The 15,146-nt window shown below is 39.3% G+C and overlaps 1 long non-coding RNA gene across 1 annotated transcript in view; it reads left to right on the top strand.

Moving 5' to 3' along the window:
- The window catches only part of LOC117360530, a 47,102-nt gene that overhangs the window by 16,900 nt on the left and 15,056 nt on the right, over window positions 1-15,146 (top strand). The gene's annotated exons all lie outside the window — the stretch shown is intronic.

Here is a 15,146-nt window from a genome sequence, read left to right on the forward strand (position 1 = left end):
TTCAGTTGAACAATGCAATGTAGCTCAGGGCACCACAGTTAAAAGTAATTACTGTAATATACAAATCAAGTCCAGCTTCTCATCCCCCTGTTTTCCCTTAGCGTTGTAACATTTCTGCTCCCAGATTAGGACACATTCTGCTCAAAATCAATAATACTAGTTCTTACAATTCCTTATCACAGCATTGCTGCCCAGCCCTTCATTCTTCCAAGCTAGATACAATGAGTACCAAACTGTAATTCAATTACAATCAATCAAGTGTTACAGATATGTCACAACCTTCACATTATAAGAAGTTTGAGTCAGAGCAAATGAGTTTGTCTCTCACAAGCAGAGCTTTTCTAGATTATCTGTTATATCAGTTAGTTTCTGTTATAACAAACCTGCCTTATAACATATATTCCTCCCCTCCCCCTTTTACTAAGCCACAGAGCATTTAGTGGCCTGGGCTGCAGTAGAAACCTCTACCACGGCTTAGTAAAAGAGGGCCAAAATGGTTACTGCTCATCCTTCCCATTGATATCACAAATTAATCTCCCCCTTTTATGAAGCCGTATTAGGGTTTTTTATCGCAGGCTGTCGGAGCTCTTCATAAAAGGGGGTGGGGATAAATTTTATAAAAATTGATTCATATATAAGTCTTCAAAATAATCCAGTTGTTGTGTCCTGTTTTATTCTTTTTAGCCCTGTTCACAATTTATTTACATTTTGAGATTCGGGTACTTTCAAGGTGCCCATCCTAAAGATAATCAATGAAGCTAGGAAAAAGTAGACTAAGCAAATGATTTTTGGAATCAAACTACTTTCAAATTATTGTTCAAGCAATGCTAAACAATATTACAATAATCTCAAAGGGTTAATTATCTAAGGCTTCCAGAGAAATAGTTAAGGAGTTTACAGGTCTTGGAAAATGCAAAGGCTTAACTAATAGGGGAAGACTTTTATAGTCTGAACATACAACGCCATTTTTTGAAAAATTTACACAGGTTTCCTTGTAAATCCAGGGTTGATTTTAAATTTTTTAACAATGATTTACAAAATCCTTTATGACCTAACTCCTGCCTTTTTACAGACTTTTGTTCATTTATATCAACCAAAGAGGGCTCTTAGATCAAACTGCACAGGTCCCTTTTTATGCAATGAGACCTACCCCCTTATATAAAATTGCGGTAGTGGCATGCAGCAAACGCTTTAACACCCATTAAATCCCTATGGGCATTGGAGTGATTGCCACAGCGGCAGCCACTATCACTCTTTGTAAAAGGATCCCTTAGTTATCAATAACTGGGATTAATAGTCAAATACCAATACTATACAAGCTGAATATCAAAAATATATACGAAAAACACCTAAAGATATTCAAGTATTTTTATCAGAAATCTATACAGGCAGGTTCCTACCACGGAGAAAAAGACCTCAGTGTTTCATGGAAGTCAGTCCAAGAAACTACTATGACAAATACTAAGTTGTCATAGAAAACACATCCTTGGTCATAAAAAAACTCCGTGGGTTATTATTATATTAATAGAATCCTTCAAAATAACTCTGTTCAAAAGCACAAAAAGCAAGCATATAGAAACTAGCATATGAAAAACCTGCACTTATCTTCAAGTTATCTTCTTATAAACTAGATCAAACTGTCTTAACAGTAGTCCACATTGGTAACTTCCCCTCATAGTCTACTGAATCCAAAACAGAATTCTTGTTGCTAGTTATAAGCAGATATTTACAATTATTTTACTTTCAATGATCCTGTAATCAAAGTAGGCAACAAAATTTAGAGCAGATAAACTTATATTTTTTTAAATATCTGGATTCCTCACCCATACTTTAACAAATTTAAAATCAGCTAGCTAATATTTTTTTTCAGATAGATGACCCATGTAGGATGTGTCTTAACTTATCCATATTCACAGGATACTGGGTATGATCCAGTATGGCTATTTGTTCTCTTCTGAGGGTTCTGCTTGTTATTTTTCAATATTCTGTATTTGACAACTTTAAATGCAGAGCAGAACAAAATATTTTCATTTTAATTTCATTTTTTGTTTTACTTGATTTACAAATCAAGGGTTTGGGTTTTTTTTCAATTTGAACAAAATGATATATAGTTGTCTATCATAGCTTTGTGTCTTTCTTGGTCATTTTTCAGAAATGTCTAATTGCCGAAGAAACTTACTTTATGAAACACTACCAAATACACATTGGTGTGAAAAGCAGAAAATATCAGAGTTGGGAAATATATTTCAAATAAATATAACTCTGATGGTAGATTTGGGGCTAAGCAAATAAAAGTGAAGTAATCAATAAAAAGCATCAACAATTCATAGGAGTGGGCTTAAATGGGTTAAAAAAAATATTACAAAGTGTTGCATATAGTACAAACATATTTTCATTTATATTTTCTCCATTTAATTTTGAATTGATTGTTAAAGATTCTGCAATGTCTCAATCTAAAATTAAGGTTCTTTGCTAACCAGAATTAAAATTGAAATCATAATGTTATTTCTCAGTTCTCCCCCCCCCCCTTTTTCTTTTTTTTTTTTCAAAACCGCAAAAGCGGTTTTTAGCACCAGCTGGCGCACTGAATGCTCTGCGCTGCTTCTAACACTCATAGAGTTCCTATGAAGCATTGGGAGAAACGCAGAGCATTCAGCGCACTGGCCTGCACTAAAAACTGCTTCCACAGTTTCATAAAGGGAGGGAGGTTTATGAGGAAATTAGACATGGGTTTGTTTCTGCTGCAGCCAAATAAAGGGGCGGAAATTCATTCCCTCTCAGAAATTAAAACACTTAAATGTTTTGAATTCTTGGATTTTAGCATTTCAGTTAGTGGGTATTTTTAAACACTTACCGCTAGTGTTCCAGATGGCATTCTTCTGGTTTTTGTACCCATTTTTTATGCACTGGTCAACATAGGACTTAGGATCATAGCCTGAAATCAGGATGTCACTAAGCAAAGCAATATAGGCAATGGCTAGCCTGAGAGTGTCTATCTTAGACAGACGTTTCTCATAGGGAAAAGTTGGTACATGGCACCGGAGTTCCTCAAAGGCAGAGTTGATACTCAGCATTCTTTTCCTTTCTCTGACGTTAGCTGCTTGCCTTTGGACTTTGTAAGGCTGATGGAGAGAAGATATTTTCTGCTGCTTTCTCTTCCCCTCTTGCATCAGAGCCATTAAAGAGCTGTCCACTTCAGCACCAGCTTCTAGCTGCAGAGCCGGGACATCTAGATCTGTGATAGAGAACTGGGCATCAGGGAAAATGGAATGATTAGAGAAAGAAGACCAAGGGGAGAGCTGCTCAGGGAAAGAATGGTAGTCAAATGAGCAACTATCCAGTTGAGACTGGAACTGGAGATTGGTGTCCACCTGGCTCCAACAGGAAAAGTCGCTTATGGAATCTTGCACAAGGTCAAAAAAAGGTTCTTCCATTATTTTAATGAAAAAAATGTATCTTGGTTTTTTTTTTTTTTAATATTGGTAATATAGAAAGAACTAAGCTAATATAGATTATTTGGATACCATGTAGTCTAGTTGGATGCAGCTAGGACTAAACTGAATTTGCTAGCTAATGAAATTTCTACATAGAATTCAGCCTCACAGACTTGTCCTCTGGTTGGTCAGTCGTGTTGAAGTTTGATTTTGGTTCAGACGCAATGAAGCTGATTGACAAACTTGGTGCATCTCAAGCTTAAATACCTCTCGTCCTCTTGGCAGGAGGCTCGTATTCGTTCCACTTCAAAACTGTAAAGAATAGCTTCTGAAACACGAGGCATATGTTCTCATTAAACACAGGACTGAATGGAAGTGACAAAGGTTTTGTCCACTTGCTCTGGCACTGATGTGACGGTAAAGTTCTACCATAACTTAATATTTAAGGAAGGAATGAAAGAGGCACTATTTTCTGGGGAAACAGGAAGGTTAAAATCAAGCACACTTGAACAGAAGTAGTTTTGCTTATTCACGTAGTAGAATTTTAATTCCTTGGTTCTCTGCTGTGAGCTGTGAATCTAATTATAAGCCTGCCATAAACATATGATGCTTTTCCATTTTCTAGATACAACCAATTGAACTCCCTGCATTTTTAATTTGCAATTTCCATGTTTTAATAATGATTTCTGAACCCTTTCTAAAGTTTTGCTAAAGGACTTGCATTGTTATTCTTTTTATTAATTATTATTATTATTATTTTTTTTTTTTACAATTTATGGCTCACATATCTACAATTCTTTGCAAGGTAACAAAAACATGCTGCATATATTAAAACAATATGACATAGTTCTGATATAAAGGACAAAGGACTCCTTTTACTAAGCCGCGTTAGGGCTTCAGCATGCGCTACATTGCCGCACACGCTAGACCTTAATGCCAGCATTGAGCTGGCGTTAGTTCTAGAAGCGTAGCGCGCGGTAATTTCCTGCGTGCGCTAAAAACACTAGCGCACCTTAGTAAAAGGTGCCCAAGGAAAGGTACTGCAGACAGATGTACAAGATGCTGGCAAAGTTTATTTTAAAAAAGTTTGTTGCGTACAAATGGACCACTTTATATAAAATATGGGACCCAACACAATCCATGTTTTGAAAAACACGTCTTCTTCAGGGGTCCCAAAAAGTGGTGGTAACAAAGGACATGCAACAAATGCCTGATCTGGGTGTTGTGTACTTAGGCGGTAATGATGTACTGATGTTCTGATATATAAAACTATTTAATTAATATTGACTGTTCTACGAAGAGTTACTAGTTTAAAAGAGTTTGACTAGTATAAGTAATAATGTATTTATATTGTTTTTTTTACCAGATCAACTTTAGAATACATTTATTTATTTTACTATTTATATATCACTTATAGCCTAAGTGGTTTACATTCAAGTACTCTAGCATTTTTCCCTATCTTTCCCGGTGAGCTCACACGCTATCTCAGGGGTGTCAAACTCAATAACATACGGGGCCGAAATCTGAAAAAAAGGCTAAATTGCGGGCCAAATTTTAAATTAAGATGCTTAGGGGTCCTTTTATTAAGGTACGATAACCGATTTAGCGTGCGCTAAATGCGCGCCTTAATAAAAGCCCCCTAAGTGACTAAGGCTTACCCCCTCTTTTACAAAGCCGCACTAGCGGCTGCCGTACGGCAACAGCCCCAAAGCCCTTTAAAGCTCTATGGGCTTCGGGGCTGTTACTGCAGCGGCCTGTGCTAAACGGCTTCGTAGAAGAGGCCCTTAGTCCTAGTAGAAGTTTAGGGTTACAACGTCTCCAACCCCACACCAGCTCTGTGGTATAAACAAAATAAATAAAAAAGACTTTTCCTCTCTTTGTTCGGTCCTAGTTCACGCTTGCTGCCTTAACACCAGCTCTGGCAGGATACACATTTCAAATCTGACATATTGTAATCATAAAACAGAAATAAATTGGACCCCTCCATCACCAACCTACTGACAGCATCAACTGACCTCAAGGCTTTCCGCAAAGAAATCAAGACTCTACTATTCAAGAAATTCACCCAAACGTCCTAATCCCTTCCTTTTCCCCTCAATCCCCCTCTTAGAACCCACTCATCAAAATTGCTTTAGTCCTTACGCCTTAATTGTAATTTGTATTTCTCTTCCTGGAAATGTCCAGTTATCGTTCTGATGTAATCCGCTTAGAACTGAAAGGTACAGGCGGAATATAAGCCAGTAATGTAATGTAAATAAAATTATTTTTTCTACCTATTGTTAGTCCTAGGCTCTGGTTGTTTTCTGATAACTCGCTTGCCAGGGTCTCCTGCCCATTTGTCGTTTTCTTCTTTCTCAGTTCTAACCATTTAAAAATATAATCTGGAATTTTAAAATATAATCTGTAAAGGCAGATAGAGAAATTTTAAATTCTGCTCTTTATAGATTTAAAGTTACACTGTGAATCAGTGCCTTTATCTTGCTTTCAGTGAGAAGAAAAACAAACAAACCTCTAACAGAGGAAAAATTGTTGTATTGATAAATAATAGAGGGCACATGGAAAAAGAATTAAATAAAAGTGTTATAGTTTTATTTTACTTCTGTGGATTAGCAGAGGTGGAAGAAGGAAACAGAATGGAGAATTAAAAATAAAAAAAATTGCACAGAAAGGAAAGGGAAGTTGAGTTGTGCATGATGTGAATTTGTTAATGAGAGAATGCCGGCAAGTGGTAGAGATCTGCAAACCAGACAGGCAGTACGAAATGATATTATGGAAGATTATAGGCAACAAGAGATAACAGATATAATGGCACGATTCTCCCAGCAGGTAGGGGAGCTTTTGGTTCAGTGGTTAATACACATACAAGAGCTGGAAGCAGCAGGATTAATGCTGGATCACGTGGATGCTCCAAAATTTATGAGAATAAGCCAGGAAACTACTGTACAAGAAGCACTGCACAATGTGCCTAATCCTGGTCAATAACAGCAATATTCGTTATTGGAACTAGTAGCAGGTGGGAGCAGTACATAGCTACCCATTAGAATTAGATTGGCCCCCTAATGACAAAACATGGTATACATTGAAAGATGCCTAACAAAGGATCAAGGAAGAAGCTATGCAAATGGCAGTAAGTGTGGTTCATGCAGATACATATTTAGACACTGTCTTCATGACCTCCATGAGAAATAAAATAATCAGAACGGCTTCTTCAGTCTATAAGCAGGCGATCATGACTTTGTTGATTAATCAAACAGGGAATACCATATCTGAAATATTGGAAGCGTTTAAACAGCTTGGAGATCTCAGTGATTGGGGACCAAGAGACCCTACCGCTTCCAATAACAAGGGAAATATCCGAGGGGGAACAGCAAGTCCAGGCTCTAGTGGACACTGGGGTGGAGGCCTCTAATTTATGGTAACCCCAAGAAATTTAAAGGTCCTATGATTAATATATCCATGCTACCAACCCAAATTGTTCAAGCTACAAATTCCTTTTTGCTGTAAATAAACAATTAGAAGAGGCTAAGGCAGAATTAAAATATTTAAAGTCAAAATGTGCCTTACCATAAACCTTCACCATAAACGCTTCCAATATTTCAGATATGGTATTCCCTGTTTGATTAATCAACAAAGTCATGATCGCCTGCTTATAGACTGAAGAAGCCGTTCTGATTATTTTATTTCTCATGGAGGTCATGAAGACAGTGTCTAAATATGTATCTACATGAACCACACTTACTGCCATTTGCATAGCTTCTTCCTTGATCCTTTGTTAGGCATCTTTCAATGTATACCAGGTTAATGCTATCTCCTCATAGATTTTGCCTTCGGCACCTTCACCATATAATCCATGTAGTCAATTTATAGAGAAACAGCACAGAGTTTTTGTAGCAGGCCAAAAAAAGATAAACCAGCTGCAGACGAAGAACAGACAAATGAAGGTGAGGAAAATTCACTACCATGCAGTGACAAGGAGGATACAGTATAAGTGACACAACACCAGTAACAGTAGTGCTGCAGGGACATATGAAAGACAATGACATTGAAAGAATAGTGGAGAAAGTGGGCCCTATGCCTTTTAACATAAATGAATGGGGCAAATGGGCTACTGATATACTGATTCACTGGGGTCTAGGGAAATCTAAAAGTAACATTGCAGTTAGAATTGGACAAAGTAAAGAGTGATTTGACAGCCCGGGAAAAATAGTACTACAGCATAAGGATGTCCTGACTCTCTGTGTCCAAATACCAAGGTGGCTCAAGCCTTTACAGCCCTGCCAGACTCCTTTCACTTACCTGTGGACCTCAACATTGTTCTTACTGCTTGGATAAAGCTATTTTTTGCACTGTAGATGCCATGTATAGTAGAAGACATAATATTTGCTGATCAGTGATGATCTCAACAGAAAGAACCTTTTATCATTCTGAATTAGGGAGTCTCTGTTACGGCAGAAAAGCTCAAACAAGTCACATCTAAGAGAGATCCTATAAATTCTATGGTCCTGGTTGACTGATGATGTGATCTTTGGTACTTGACTGCAAATCCCAGAAGTTCCAATGCATGAACTAGGGAATTGGTAGCATGGTGAGTTTGTTGTGATGAGGCCACTGGCCTTATATGTAAGGAAACACATGAGGGTCGCAGCTACTACCACCAAGCATTCAAACTTGTCCTGTACTCCACTCATTGGACTGTAACCCTACCTTAGCTTGCTGTCTACATTGAACTAAGCCTTTTAACACTACAACTCGTCTGTTACTCTCCTTCAATCCCAACAGACTAGGAGCTCCTGTAATCAAAAGGACACTCTTCCTAGTTAGCGGACTGCATATTATTCAGTGCCATGCTGCCACTGGAAGGTCATGTTAGAGCAGGGGTCTCAAAGTCCCTCCTTGAGGGCTGCAATCCAGTCGGGATTTTAGGATTTCCCCAATGAATATGCATGAGATCTATGTGCATGCACTGCTTTCAATGCACATTCATTGGGGAAATCCTGAAAACCCAACTGGATTGCAGCCCTCAAGGAGGGACTTTGAGATCCCTGTGTTAGAGTGTGCAAATTAAAAAAAAAAAAAAAAAGGCAGCCTTAGTAGTTCACTCTGTTCTTCTCCCATTGAAGACATTTCAGAAACAGAATTTATGTCCCCAATCCATAATTTTACATCCCATTTCTGTCTGGAGACTAATTCCAGACAAGATAGTTGGTTCAGCCAAGCAGTTCTACAAAACCTATTCTCTATTTGGTTGCCAACTTCACTCCATCCTGTTCCTGGTAGCTAGGGAGTTCCATCTGTGAGATTATGCTGCCTGCTTGTCCCGGAATAAACAACAGTTACTTACCTGTAACAGATGTTATTCAGGGACAGCAGGCAGATATTCTCACAACCCTCTCACCTCCCCTAGTTGGCTTCTTAGCTTGTATACTACTGATGACCTCGCAAGCTGACAACAGGTGGGAAGGCACTCATGCATGTGCGATAAAGAACCATCTAGAGACTTCTAAGAAGTTAAAGTGACAGTACACTTTAGTACTGTCCAAACCAGGCTCCGTGGATGATGTCACTCATCTGTGAGAATATGTGCCTGCTGTCCCTGGATAACTCTGCTTTTTCTGCCCTGGATAACCTGTTCTTAAGTGCCATTGATTCGTGTTTCAGTCCTAGTGAATTGATGAATTACAGATCTAAAAAGAAATTGCTTTTGTGCTAGTCCAGTAAGGTCCTCCCTATGGTTGTTTTCAACGTGTCCAGCCATCTAATTGCAGGTTGCTTTCTTTGCCTGGTTCTTTCTATCTTCCCAAACATAATATCCTTCTCCATGATCTCTCTCTTCTGACAGTGTGACCAAAATAAGACAGACACTCATAACTTCATCATTTGGGCTTCTAGTGACTATGCCTTATTTGCCACCCCATATTCACAGTGTTGATATTCCCTTTAAGGATTCTGTTGAGATTCTTGGGGTCCACCTGGATAATTCCCTCTCCTTTCATAAACAGATCTCATCTTTGGTACAAAGTTTTTATACTCTGAGGCAGATCCAATCCATCTGCTCCATGCTTGATATTTCTTCCCTCAGGAACCTCCTTTTAGCCCTGGTCATTACAAAACTGGATTATTGTAACTCACTATATCATGGCCTACCAGTTTCTCAAATCCAGCAACTTCAGATTGTCCAGAAACTGCCACCAAACTGTTATTTGGAGGGGAAAAAAAAGATATGACTATGTGACTCCTCCATTTATTTTAGAGTACTGGCTCCCTATCTCCTATCAGATTCCTTATAAATACTCAGCTATTGTATATCACATCCTGCATGTCAGCCTCCCCTTTCCTTACTCTCCCCAGTGAGTCCTTTGTTCCTCTAAACTGAATTTACTTAGGGCTCCTTTTACAAAGGTGCATTAGGACTTTAACGCGTGGAATAGCATGCGCTGAATTGCCCCGCGCACTAGACCTTAATGCCAGCATTGAGCTGGCATTAGTTCTAGAAGCGTAGTGCGGGTTTAGCGCGTGGTAATTTCGTGCATGCGCTAATTTCTTTAGCGCACCTTAGTAAAAGGAGCCCTTAGTCTCCTCCTTTCATAATATATGGTTTCACTACTTATGTAACACTTGTTTTAGTGTTGTCACATCCACTATTTAAAACTCTTCCTCTCTAAATCAAGACTGAACCTTTCCTTGTTAAATTATTTTCTTATTTTTCGTTATGTATATGGGAAATGTAAATTTCAAAAATGCAATAAAAAAGAAGATCGAACCTTCCATTAAAACATTTAAATGTTGATGTCATATGATGCCATCTCAGGAAAAGCAGCCTCTCCTACTGCTTTCTCAAAAACCCTGAGTTTTACTAATGTAACCCCCTCCTTCTTAGACTGAGGTAAAAAGTATTCTTCTTGAAACAAAATTAGTTTGTAGTCGTGAACACTGAGGGTTAAATTGATATCTTTCCCCAGGAGGAGTGAATTACATTAAAAAAAAAATTTGAAATATAACCTTGAAAATAAAATATTAATTAAACATATAATAAAATAGATAAAAAGAAGCACTAAGGACTCTAAATTGAATACAGAAATAAAATTAATAACCAGATACTTTATACCAGGGGTAGGGAACTCCGGTCCTCGAGAGCCGTATTCCAGTCGGGTTTTCAGGATTTCCCCAATGAATATGCATGAGATCTATTTGCATGCACTGCTTTCAATGCATATTCATTGGGGAAATCCTGAAAACCTGACTGGAATATGGCTCTCGAGGACCGGAGTTCCCTACCCCTGCTTTATACCAACACTAGGTAATGAAATTCAACTTCAGCTTCACTTCCTGAACAGTTCTCCAAATGTCCCAATAAAATTTTCTTTTTATCCGATCAATAGGTTTTCACCAACAGAAATGACTAACTAAAGGGTCTAACAACTTTCTTTAAATAATTTATCTTACAGCCTCCAGCTTCTCCGAATTCTCCTTTTTCCTCAGTTAGTGTATTGGAAGCTTTCTGTCCTTTCTATGTAGGGGTACCACATTGGCGCACTTTTGCTAGTAGATCTCTCTTTCACTGGAACCAACCTACTACTCTAACTAAAACCAAATCAATAAGAAAAACCCTATCCTAAATCTAATAACCCCACAGGTTTCAAAAGCAGTTTCACAAGTTTGCTTCACCAATATTTCTCTTACAAGATTTTACAGGAATCTCACAAACAAATTTCCAGCATCTGGAACGCTCTTCCAGAGTCTATCATAGGGGAGAACACCCTCCCGAGATTCAAGACAAAGTTGGACAGGTTTGTGCTGGAAAAGAACGTATGCAGGTAAGGCTGGTCTCAGTTGGGGCGCTGGTCTTTGACCAGGGGGCCGCCGTGTGAGTGGACTGCTGGGCACCATGGACCACCGGTCTGACCCAGCAGTGGCAATTCTTATGTTCTTATGTAAAAACCCTTTAAAATCTTCTTTAAACCCTGTTTTTCTCACTCAGGCAACTTTTAAACTTTTAACCCTGGTTACACTAATCACCATGTTTTAATTTTTACCTGAATCTCAAGATAATTGTTCTTTCCTGAGGATCAGTTGTTGGCTATCCACTTCGTTTCTGACGGTGTCTAAATTGCAGAAGAAGTAGAAAGATTAGCCCAAGTAACCAAAGTCAAGATGGCAGCACTTCACACTCCACAGGGTCAGTCGTTAAGCTTGGAATGGATTACAGAAGTAGCCACAGAGGTGATGATAAGGTTGGAAATCATGCTTGATAAATGACTTCTCCTGATTAATACAAAGCTAGAGAAGGCCAAGGGCAAATTGGAAGAGATAAGCAAGGAATTCACATTATCTCAGCAGAGTACTGGAGAGCTGGAGGATTGAATTACAGTGGTGGAAGACTCAGGCACAATTGTGTAAAGAAGTGTTGAAGTGCCAAGAAAAACTAGAGGACCTAAAGAACCGGTCGCAACAGAGTAAACTGAAAACAGGAGATGTCTCTATCACCTCTTAATATGAAGTGTTAGTAGACACAGTTTACTCTGCCCTGAGAGATTTCTAAAAACTCTTTAAACTGTTCTTTCCTGGAGATCAGAGAGATGGAAGAAGATAAGAAAGAACAAGCCTTCCTGAATATGTCAACAATGGTCAGAGTAGCAAGCTGAGCACCAGGAAACCAGATTCAAATCCCACTGCCGATCCTTGTGATCTTAATGCCTCAGGCACCATCTTAGAGGTCAAAGAAGAAAGCCACCATGAGCAGCACCACACAGTTAACAAGTGTTCTATGCACATGTTGTTGGCCACATGATGCAGAAAGGAATTCAACACAGCAGTTAACTTACATGGTACACATGGGCACATGAGTATATTAGAATGAATGGTAATGAGTCAATCAGGTATCCCTTTGCAATTCACGGAATTATCAGGGGATTTTAATAGACACACAATGCAAAAATTTCACTGCCAGTTCCAAGACATTGTAGAAGGGTTAGTCAAGACAATGTAATGCCAGTTTGGGGGCTTTTTGGCAATCATATGTGATCCCCCCCCCCCATATAATGCCTCAGTTGCAGAGCAGGTGGGGAGGTGGCAGGAGATTCTTCTAGGAGTCACTAGAGAACTGATCTATAGAGGAACCTCTTAGAGGGTGGAGTTAGGAGGACCCAGCTTGAAGGAGGCGAGGTGTGAAAGGGGATAAAAAGTTTGTACTGAGAAAGAACTGGGCTTCTGGTTATCCTGACCCCTACCAGAGCCCGAGTACTAAGGAGAACTCCTGGAAATGTTAGCAGCCTGTGGGGTGAGGATCTGAATGGGATTGCCAGAGAACAAAACTGTGGCTTGTTAATTCACCTTCCCCTAACATGGGGTGGATAACTCATCTGAGTCCACAGGAGATGCTTCTGAGATACAAAGTGACAAATCAGAGGCAACACCATCTGGACAGCAAAGAAATGATTTGCAAAGAGATACATGACCTAAATTGGACTGATTGATACAGGATTATGTTGTCTAACACAAAGGAGAATTTGAAGTATGTTCCCATGCCTTCTAGTTGACTTTTTTTTGGAACTGTATCAGAGCAGGAGTTTGGGGGTTCTAAGTACATAACACTGATTAGTAGAGAGGGAGGGGGTGGGATAGGAAGTAGGGATTTTGGTAAGGAAGAATTGATATACAGTCGACTCCACCTAAGTGGTTAAGCGCACGCTTTGGTTATTTGCACCCGACCACCATGGTCCCGTTTTTTTTTTTACATTAAAGTCAATGGACGTAAACGCCATATATTTGCAATTCTGATAAGCACACAATCCATTTATGCGCACTGATGTCATAGGTCCCACCTCCATTCTTTCACATTACGTTCACTCCAGTTAAAAGCAATCACGTTCTGACGTGGATGAGCCATGTGTTTCGGAACAGCAGTCTAAACTTGGCCAGGTGTTTGAACTTTCGGAACTGCACTATGGCGTCGTGTGGTCATAAATCAATATCTTGGCTGAACGTGTCGATGTCTTATAGAGACTTGACCAAAGGGAGAGTCAGATCTCTATTGCAAAACATTCATGCTAGCGTTCATGCTAGCCAGATTTCTCAGATTTACAAAAAAAAGCAAGCCATATTGAAAGACTGGCAAAACAACAGCAATCCTACCAGAAAACGGAAAATAATTGGCAAGGCTGGAGACGTTGAACAGGCTTTGCTGCAATGGTTTGCTGAAGCTAGAAGTCAACAACTGCCTATCAGTGGGCCTCTGCTGATGGAGAAAGCAGCACAGCTATCTAAAGAACTGTCCCCGCGCCCTCCAGATGCAGCCCCAAACTCGAGGAGTTTGTGTGGGTGTGGGGGCGGAATGGGGCAGGACTAGGTGTCCTCTTTTTATAGAGGAAATCTGGCAACCCCAGGGATGAGTGAATATTTTCATTTCCATATTGACAACACATACAGTACAACAGGAACCACAGTTGTCATTTTAAATGGTGGTTTTATGCTTTCTCAGATCATCCCCAGATGTTTCAGCATCTAATGACATCACTGGAACACATGAATTGAAACAACTCCTGCAGTGTTTTCTGCAGTTTTAAGCAAATTTAAGATACTAAAATTATCAAAACTGTGTGTTTTCGCTAATTCCAACATGATCTTTTATATTATACAATTGGATTTTGATGAGATTTAAGATTGATGCTCTTGTGGACCCCTTGTGGACCTCTAGATTTAAGTTGGTGCATGTGTCATGGTACCTAGCAGGGTTCGCAAATAACTCCACACAACCAAGGGATTCGACAAGAAAAAGGAATTGTAAGATTTATTAGATAACAATGGGAAAAGAGCTCTTCAAATAGGTACCAATTGGTACAATTAGATAATGCAAGATGTTAATACTATAGGGTAAATTAGAGGCAAAAGGATGTTACAGGTTACCCCCTCCAAATTGGCAACAGTTCAATAGCCTGATTAACTTCTATAATCTACAATCAGTTTGACATACTCAAGAGTCTGAGGAGTGTCATTTGCATAAATGAGACATACTGTAGTAAATAGGTGTATGCACAATGTTATCATTCTAAGAAAGTCTCTGGAAACATTGCAGCTGTCTTGTGTGGGGTACCATGATTCTCGGCGTCCACATCCTCTCTGGCCCTGGAGTCAGCTCGTTGGCTCAGGAACTCTGAATCACCTACTATGCTAGCTGAAAACAAACCAATAAAAGAAAACCCTAATTTAAAAAATAGGATGAGAGAAGAAAGGGGGCTAACTAGATGCAGGCGTTTCCTATCTATCCTTCCCCAACAGCAATGGCTTCTGTGCTCACATTTAGGCAGACTCTTCCCACCGGTCCTAGGTTCACTGTAATCACTGGCTGACTACCGCTAACCCCCATTGGCCCCCTCTTCTGGCAGGCCCACCTTGTCCCCTGATTGGCCAGCTCCTTCTCCAGCACTGCCTTTTTCTTCTGCTGGGCTTCTAATTGGCCCAGCACTCTCAGCCCTCCCCTTATTTACACTGTTTTTAATGACTTGGTGAATTCAAAGACTGTAAAATCACTTTCTTTTTTTAAACAATTTTACACTTGTTACATTCTTTAAAGTGAAGCATTATGCCTAATTTTAAAAAAAAAATCAATGTTGTATCTTTTTTATAAGTATAATTTTGCAGAGCTGTGACCTATGACCCTCACACAACCAGTTCAAAGAAAAAGCTTCAGCACATCTGTGGCTGTCACCAAAAGCT

The sequence above is a fragment of the Geotrypetes seraphini genome, chromosome 5 (assembly GCF_902459505.1).
Source record: "Geotrypetes seraphini chromosome 5, aGeoSer1.1, whole genome shotgun sequence".
Classification (NCBI taxonomy): domain Eukaryota; kingdom Metazoa; phylum Chordata; class Amphibia; order Gymnophiona; family Dermophiidae; genus Geotrypetes; species Geotrypetes seraphini.